The sequence below is a fragment of the Somniosus microcephalus genome, chromosome 5, assembly GCF_052327205.1.
Source record: "Somniosus microcephalus isolate GS21.2 chromosome 5, FLI_Smic_1.0, whole genome shotgun sequence".
Taxonomy (NCBI): domain Eukaryota; kingdom Metazoa; phylum Chordata; class Chondrichthyes; order Squaliformes; family Somniosidae; genus Somniosus; species Somniosus microcephalus.
Window position 1 is genome coordinate 306,878,525 of NC_140991.1, and position 8,855 is coordinate 306,887,379.

Consider the following 8,855-nt stretch of genomic DNA (forward strand, 5'->3'; position numbering starts at 1 on the left):
GCTGCCTGCTTCCCTGCCTCCGGCTTAAACAGCTTACATTGATTGATGTGAAACCATTTTGTGCGCCGGGGCAGTTTCACAGCATACACCATGGGGCTGGCCTGATCTACGATGCTGTAGGGACCCATGTAAAGTGGCTCAAAACTCCCCACACGGGCGAAGTTCCTTACCATCACTAGATCCCCTATCTCCCAGCGATGGGTTTTACTGGGCTCGAGCAGCATCCTATTTCCCTAGTGCTGCCTCCCCATGTTACCTGCGGCCCCCTCATCGATCCTTTGGAGGCATTCAAGGAGCGTGCGGGCGAATTTGTCCCGATTCACCTCCCTTAGCTGCCCCTCCGTTAGGACTGGGGCCAGGACATGGGTGGGGGTTCTCATGACCCTCCCGGTCATGAGCTCATGCGGAGAGTACCCCGTACTCTTCGACTGGCTGGAGCGGATCCCCATGAGGACAAGAGGCAGGACTTCTGCCCACCTTTGGGGCGAACCCATTATCTCTTTCCTCATTTTTTCTTTTAAGGTGCGGTTCATCCGCTCCACAATCCCCGATGACTGTGGATTGTAGGCTACGTGCCATTTCCCCTGAATGCCCAGCAGCATCAGGGTGTTCTGCATTACTTGGCCGGTAAACTGGCTTCCCTGATCGCATTCCACGAACTGGGGCAGTCCCCACCTCGAGAACACCACCCGCACCAAGATTCTCGCAGTCCCTAACGCTGTGGCTGTTCGGCAGGGGAAGGCTTCAACCCATTTAGAGAACACGTCCACCAGAACGAGGCAGTACTTATAGCCTCCCTGGGTGGCGGGTAAGGGTCCGATATAGTCAATTTGGATTGACTGCCATGGTCCCTCTGCCCTCCTAACGTGTCCCATCGGCACCTTCCTCCTGTGAGGATCGGGGTTAATTGCCGCGCACACAAGACAGTTCGCGCAAAACTCCCGGACGTCCTCCCGGAGTCCTGGCCACCATCCTGCTTGTTCCACCCGCTGCCAGGTGACCTCAGGCCCGGGGTGCCCTGCTCCTGGTCCCTCATGGGCCAGTTGAAGGAATTCCCTCCGGTGCTGCTGAGGCACCACCCACTGCTCTTCTTTAAACAGCATTCCCTCTCTTATGGACAGGGATGCTGCACCATACGGGCCTTCCATTTTCTTCCCCTCGCTAACCGCGTTAAATACCCCTCTCAGGGCAGGGTCCTGAGATTGGACCGATTTGAGGTCCGGGGCTAGCGCTACCCCTACACTCTTCTGGATCCCATCCCTGCCTTTTACAGCTGCCACTGGTCCGGACCCGTAGGGGTCCCAGAAAATGCCGGTCTGGGCACCCTCTCTCGCCAGTGCATCAGCTCGCTGGTTCCCCTGACCGCGAGGTTCTGTGGAGGAGTGAGCCTTCACCTTGTGGATGAAGACCTCACCCTTCTCCCCCACGGCTGCCAGGATCTTCTCCAGCAGGGGCTTTACCACCAAGGGTCTCCCATCCGCGGAAGTGAATTCGCGACGGGACCAGATGGCCAGGTATTCGGTACACGAATTGCATGTAAACATGCTGTCTGAGCAAATCGTGTACGGGGTGGGGAAAACTTCGGGATGGGTAACCACATACGCCACAGCAGACAGTTTTGCCTGCTGGGCGCTCATGGTACTGGGGAGTTTAATCGCCAACGCAATGTCAGCCGTTGGGTCATACACTCCGAACCCCGTGAGCCGCTTTCCAGCGGATACTGTGCTGGAACCATCCACGTAAATCTCACGGCCGGTGGGATGTATCCCAGCCCGGAGACCAACGTCGACCTCCTATACCCCTTCAACGGAACATTGATGGGCTGTCCCAGGGTAAGCCAGGTTGGCGGCTAATCTGGGCTCGCACAGGCCTCGTACCCGCAGATCCATTTGTGAGAGGAGTAGGGTCCAGTGCGCAATGCGGGCACTGCTTACTGTCCCATCCTTAATCCTCCCATCCAAAAGCATCTTGGTGGGCGTGTGGTGTGTGAGGAGGGTGGTGGGGGAGGTGCCTGTGAAGATGGCGGATCTTTTCACAGCCCAGTGTGTGGCCAAGAGGTGCTGCTCACAGACCGAGTAGCTCCCCTCCACGTCGGTGAGCACTCTGGAGGAGTAAACCACGGGTCTCAGCTTGCCATGTCGCTCCTGGAGCAACACAGCACTCAGACTGTCCCCGCTGGCTGCCACCTCCAGGAAGAACTCCCTTCCCCCATCTATCGCTCCCAGGGCCGGTGCGGTCTGAAGCTTCCTTTTTAGGAGCTCGAATGCGGCCTGGCATCCTTCATCCCATGACCACTCCACTCCCTTGTGCAGGAGTCGGAGTAGTGGGGCAGCCATGGCCGCATAGTCCTCCATGAAGTCTCGGCAGTACCCGGTTAGCCCTAGAAACGACCTCACACCCTTTATGGTGACGGGGACCGGTAACTCCTGTATCGCCTCCCTCCTAGCCCTATCGATGGCTCTTTCTCCAGCGCGGATGGTCAGCCCCAGGAACTTGACTTCCTTTTGACCGATCTGCGCTTTCTTTGGGTTGACTTTGAACCCCCTTCTGGTCAGTAGTTCCAACAGGTCAGCCAGCAGTGGGCCGTGCTCCCCGACCGTGTCGATAAACAGGAGCAGGTCGTCCACGTACTGTACTAACTGAAGGGGCTGACTGAACTCCTTCAGGCTGTCCACCATGCATTGGTGGAAAATGCTGGGACTATTGTGGAAGCCTTGTGATAAGCAATTCCAGGTATACTGTTGCCCTTTGAAAGTAAAGGCAAATTTATACTGGTCCTCCCTCCGCACAGGGATCGACCAGAACCCATTGGAAATATCCAGCACCGTGAACGTGGTCGCGGATGCGGGGATACTCCCAATGAGGTCGGCCACTGCTGCCACTGTGGGGGCACATGCGGGGATGTTGCTGTTCAACACCCGATAGTCCACCATGGCTCTCCAGGAATTGTCCGGTTTCTTAACCGGCCAAAGCGGAGAGTTCATATGGGTGGCTATAGGCCTCAGCACCCCCTGCTGTACCAGCGCTGATATGGCCACTTCCATATCAGCCTCTGCTTCCTTTGGGAAGTTGTACTGCTTTTGGGGCCGGGCCATGGGATCCCCATCTACCCTAACCTCAAAGCCAGCAACCCTCCCACAGTCGTGTTTGTGCGTGGCGAACGCACCTAACTGAGCCTGCACCTCGGCTCTAAATACTTCTGGGATACCCTCCATCATTTCACCGAGGTCGTAACTCCCTTTCGGCTTCATGGTACACAGGGTTCCCTTCCCATCCTTTCCCGGGATTACTACCACTCCACTTTCCTTTCTGGTGTTGGCCCCCCAAAGGCAATGGTTCCTGAGGTCCACGAGGATCCCATGGCCCACGATGAAGTCGGCCCCTAGGATCCCCCTCCCTCCCTCCGCATCCCATCTTGCCAGGATACATGTCCACTTTGTCTGGAGTGTGCCCAGGCGGATCGAGAGCGGCCTGGAGAACGCACCCGTCTGCTCCGCCCCTGTGAACCCCGATAGGACGTATGGAACCCCGTTAGACAGAGGTGAGGTGGTGGGATTCTCCGTATGGATCACGGTGCATGAAGCTCCCGTATCCAACAGATAAGTCCCCGTTTCCTTCTCTACCTCCATCTGCACGAGCGGTCTCTTCCATCCGTCGTACTGGAGCGCACATAGATAGACGGGCTGCGCAGGCTCCAGTCATTGCGGGCCACTTTGGGAAGGGGTTGGGGGAACCGCTGGACCGGTGGTGGCTGCTATCTTTCCCTTAGTGAGGACCAATGACCTCACTGAAGCCAGCAGCACGTCCAGCAGCTCTGGAGGGACAGTTGGCTCCGTCTCTCTCTCTGGGGTAGAGGTCGGGGGTGCGGCCGGGGCTTGGGCTGGGGCTGTGGGGACCTTTTCCCTTGTGTCCTTCCAGGGATTCTTACAGTCCCTGCGCCAATGCCCCTCCTTCCCGCAGCCGTAGCACGTTTGTCGGCTTTGGTTGGGACGGCTCCCTTCCTGGCGCCACTCTTTATGGGGCTGGTCACCAGGCCTGACCTCACAAACCTTCCCGTTTTGCTGGGGTGTCTCACTATCCCTCCCGTTTCTAAAGGTGATGGTGAATTGGCGGATCACCATCGCCTCCGTGGTCAGAGGGTTTCGGGGGTCGAACCAGGCCATTGCCTGCGTTCGAACGCGGGGCAGGGAGTTATTCATCAGGCACCTGAGCCAGTGGACTAACTGGTCCCCGTCCAGGTTCGCTCGCGCCGGCATTCCCGGGCACGCACCCTGGTAGACTGGCCACAGCCTGTCCGCGAACACCTGCGGGAATTCCCCGGGGAGCTGGACTGTTTTCTCCACCCGGGTGAACGGACTCCCCTCGTTCATCCCCATGGCCTCCAGGATCTCGTCCTTCAGCCTGCCATAATTTTCCTGACCCCTCTTACACCCATCGGGTAGCGTCTGGAGGAGATCGCTACCCAGGGAGAACAACATCATCTTGGCCTTCTCTGCCTCGTCGCAGTCGTTAACACAGGCCGCCTGCTCTATCTCCCTAAAGTGAAGAGAAGGGTCCCCCTTCATGGTGAGCTTGGGGATGTAGCTCACCATGGAGCGCAATTGTTGCGCGCCGTGTGGCACCAGGAATTGGTTCTGGAGGTCCCCGGGTTCCCCGTCGTCACCGGGTGGTCCGTACCTCCGTTGTGTCACGGGGTACACCGGTCCCGGTCCCTGATTCTCTCTTGGGCTACCCTGGTCTACCTTGGATTCTTCATCCTCCACCCCCTCCTGATCCCAGACCTCTGGAAAACTAGGGGCTAGGGGTGGTGGCTGTGAAATCTCGGGTTCCCTAACCCGTTTTGTTCCGGGGGCTGCCTGCGGGACTTCCCTGCTTGGGTTACCGTTGAACTCAGCCTGGCCGACCTTGGGGCTAATGAGGCATATCATGCCCTTTGCCCTGGCCAATGCCAGATTCAGGCTTTCTATTTCCTGCCTACAGGGGCCGTGGTCTGCCTCCTCAAACCCTTGAGCGCAGGCCAGCTTATAGGCTGCTTTTACTTCTCCTACCTTTTCCTCCTGTGCCTTCAGTTCCCCTGTAAGGCGGCTAATCTTTGTTTTTAATCTCCTCTCTTTCTCCCTGGATTCTCTTGCCTGATACTCTACGTGTTCTACCCTGAACCTAGCGCACCCCTCCAGCTCAGCTATCTTGCCCTCCAGCCTTCCTACCTTCCCCCGATGGTCCCGGACCATCGCTGCCCTCTCTTGGCTTATGGCCTCCAGAGCCACTAGCACCTTCCCTTCCGCTGCAACCTTTTCCTGCAGCTCCCGGGACAAATGCTTAATTTTGGTTTCCTTACTGGCCACCACGTGGTCGAGTACCAGAACCTGCTTTTTATAGCACATAAGCCACACCGCTTTTTCAATACCCTTGCGGTGCTCTTTACTAGCCGTCCACTGGGCGGCTGCCTTTAGGGGACGCTCGGCTCCTAACAGGTCATATACCCATTTTTTTGCTACATTTACTTTGCCACACATGTAGGACGATAACCTGTCCTCCATAACATCTGTCTCACCCGAGTCTTTGTCCACCACACAAGGGTTCTGTAGCCAGTGTCCCATCTGGGTCGCCATTCTGTAAGGAGTCGTTTTAACGAGCTTGTGGTGTGCGAGATCGGTTTTTGATTTCACACTGCTCGTGAGCGGTTCCGAAGCGCTCCCCCCTCACCGGTTCTAGACACTGGGCTTATTGCCAGACCACCTTGATGTGTTGGCCCAACTTGTGACTCGGAAGACAAATGGATCAGGTGAGACAAGGTAAGTTTTAAATCAAAGGTATCTTTATTTTTAAGGAGAATAAAACATAGAGAATGAAGAAACAATGCAGACAAAAATCATGAACACGCCTCTCAATGGGAACTAAAATTTAACACCCAAGAGTTACTTTGACTATCATAATACATCAATTCTAGATCAGCGATATAATAAAACGGGGGTGGAGAAAGCGCACGGCACAACGAAGGATGAATAACACTCCCGAATTACAAAGCCCTTAATATTAAAAACCCTCCCGTCTCTACAGTATACTTCAACTAGATCAGCTAGGTGGAGTTGGGCCTCTATGCTCACTGTATTGTTTTCTATGTGGGTTCAATGACGACACATTGATGAAAGAGTATGGCCTAGAAATTGGGTTTTGGCTTAGCCAGGGCTTTAGCGCCGGAAATTAGTGCCGGCGCTAAGTCCCCTGCGCGCACCAAAGATTCAGTGGCGCCGCGCCCAAACGGCTGCCGGCGCTACTGAAGGGTCTTAGCGCCTGGAAAAGGGCGCTAACTGCCGTTTCGCGCCGCAATTCCGGCGCTGCGGCACCCGATGCGGTGCGGCAGGCTGGGGAAGTGCAGGCCTCCTCCTTCCGTTAAGGAGGAGCTGCCTGCACCCGGCCGCGGCCCGCGCAAATCTGCTTAAAAATGAGCCCGGCACCTCGGACAAGTGCCGGGCTTGCATCTGTTCCGGGGGGGGGGGAGAGAGAAGTCCGGGGAGGGAGCTGCGGGCAGGCAGCCGGCGGGAAAGCGGCCGGCCGCCGCGGGGCCTTTAATGCGCCGGCGCTAACTGCAGTAAGGCACCTCTGACAAAACGCTGGTTGCGGCTGCCACGGGCGAGGCGGCCGCAACTCAATTTCGGAGTTCGGGCGGGTTACCACGGCAACCGGGACGCTGCGCTCACCGATGACGTCATCGGTGCCGGCGCAGCGCTACCGGAGCAACGCCGATTTAGGGCCCCAGGGAATTTCACTACTGGCCATAACTCCGGCGCAAGGCCCTCTAGCGCCTCAAATGAGGCCAAAGGCTACTGAATTTTCAGCCGTATGTCTTTTAATCTAATCGGCTGAAAATTCAGTAGCCTTAGCGCCTCATTTGAGGCGCTAGAGGGCCTTGCGCCGGAGTTATGGCCAGTAGTGAAATTCCCTGGGGCGCTAAATCGGCGTTGCTCCGGTAGCGCTGCGCCAGCACCGATGACGTCATTGGTATGCGCAGCGTCCCGGTTGCCGTGGTAACCCGCCCGAACCCCGAAATTGAGTTGCGGCCGCCTCGCCCGTGGCAGCCGCAACCAGCGTTTTGTCAGAGGTGCCTTACTGCAGTTAGCGCCGGCGCATTAAAGGCCCCGCGGCGGCCGGCCGCTTTCCCGCCGGCCGCCTGCCCGCAGCTCCCTCCCCGGACTTCTCTCCCCCCCCCCCGAACAGATGCAAGCCCGGCACTTGTCCGAGGTGCCGGGCTCATTTTTAAGCAGATTTGCGCGGGCCGCGGCCGGGTGCAGGCAGCTCCTCCTTAACGGAAGGAGGAGGCCTGCACTTCCCCAGCCTGCCGCACTGCATCGGGTGCCGCAGCGCCGGAATTGCGGCGCGAAATGGCAGTTAGCGCCCTTTTCCAGGCGCTAAGACCCTTCAGTAGCGCCGGCAGCCGTTTGGGCGCGGCGCCACTGAATTTTTGGCGCGCGCAGGGGACTTAGCGCCGGCACTAATTTCCGGCGCTAAAGCCCTGGCTAAGCCAAAACCCAATTTCTAGGCCAAAGTGTTTTCAAGTAAGTTAACAGCTTTACAGGAGACACCGGCCTAGAAATTCAGTTCTGACGCTATTGCGGCGCTAAAGTCGGGCGCTCGTCAAATTTAGCGCCCGCCGGAAAGTGCAGGCGAGCTCGCCGAAATTCAGTAGATTTGGCCAACTTTTTGGCCGAGCGCTGCACAAGGCGTTGGAACCCTGTGTTCAGGCGCTAATCCGGCGATGCAGCCTAATAACGCCGATTCCGGGCGCAGCGCAGGTGCGATCATGTGGTGAGTGTCAGCAGACACCCTGACGCCGGCCAGCTCTTAAAGGGGGAAGGGTCAACTTTGACTGCAGCCACGCCCTGCATGCTGTAGCCCTGCAACTAGGCCTCAGGAGTGGTTGTGTGGCATATCAACGCCTGGAGGACATGGAGAGGGCCCGTGAAAGAGCCGAACGCTTCTCTGAGCATGCGCTGGGTGTGCTCCTTCATGGGGTGCGCAAAAGAAGGCGGGTCGTTTGCCCGGCTAGTGGCAGGAAGGCTCCCAGGAGCCAGTTCAGGGAGGCCTGGACCAAAATTGCCCGGAGGGTCTCCTCCAGCTCAGATGTTCCCAGGAGTGCGGACCAGTGCCGCAAGAAATACAACGACCTATGTCGGCTGGTCAAGGTGAGTACCCTTTCCAATGTCCCCCTCATCCTTGCATGTGCACCTCCCATTAGGGCCAAAGGGACATCCAAGGTCTAATGGCCAGCCCTGCTGCCGCTGCAATGGCACTTGCATGTTAATCAAGAGCTCTTTCTGCACTTACCACACTGTGCAAGCTATTCCACCATGGGAGGCCTCACACAGAGCTACAGGGCACCACACTGTGCAAGCTATTCCACCATGGGAGGCCTCACACACAGCTACAGGGCACCACACTGTGCAAGCTATTCCACCATGGCAGGCCTCACACACAGCTACAGGACACCACACTGTACTTAGACGCCCTCCTTTCTCTTGCAGGCCAAGCTGGCGAGGAACGCCAGGAGCCTCCATGTCACTGGTGGAGGCCCTCGCGAGTTCCAGGAGCTGACGCCTCTGGAAGAGAGGGTGGCCCGACTGCTGCGGCACCCGGTGATTGGGCCTGTGGCGATCGGCGACGCCGACCCTATACTGGAGCCCACTGGTAAGGACAGGACCGGCTGCACCTCTATCCTTGCCCTCGCGCATCAGATCTACATCCTTCCCCAGTGGCCGATAAATGCGCATAATGCACCAGTGCGGCCTCCCTCGCTGTCGGCCTGTCCTCACTCTAAAGCTACACTTGTGCCTTCCTGCTTTCAGCTGGTGAGGAGG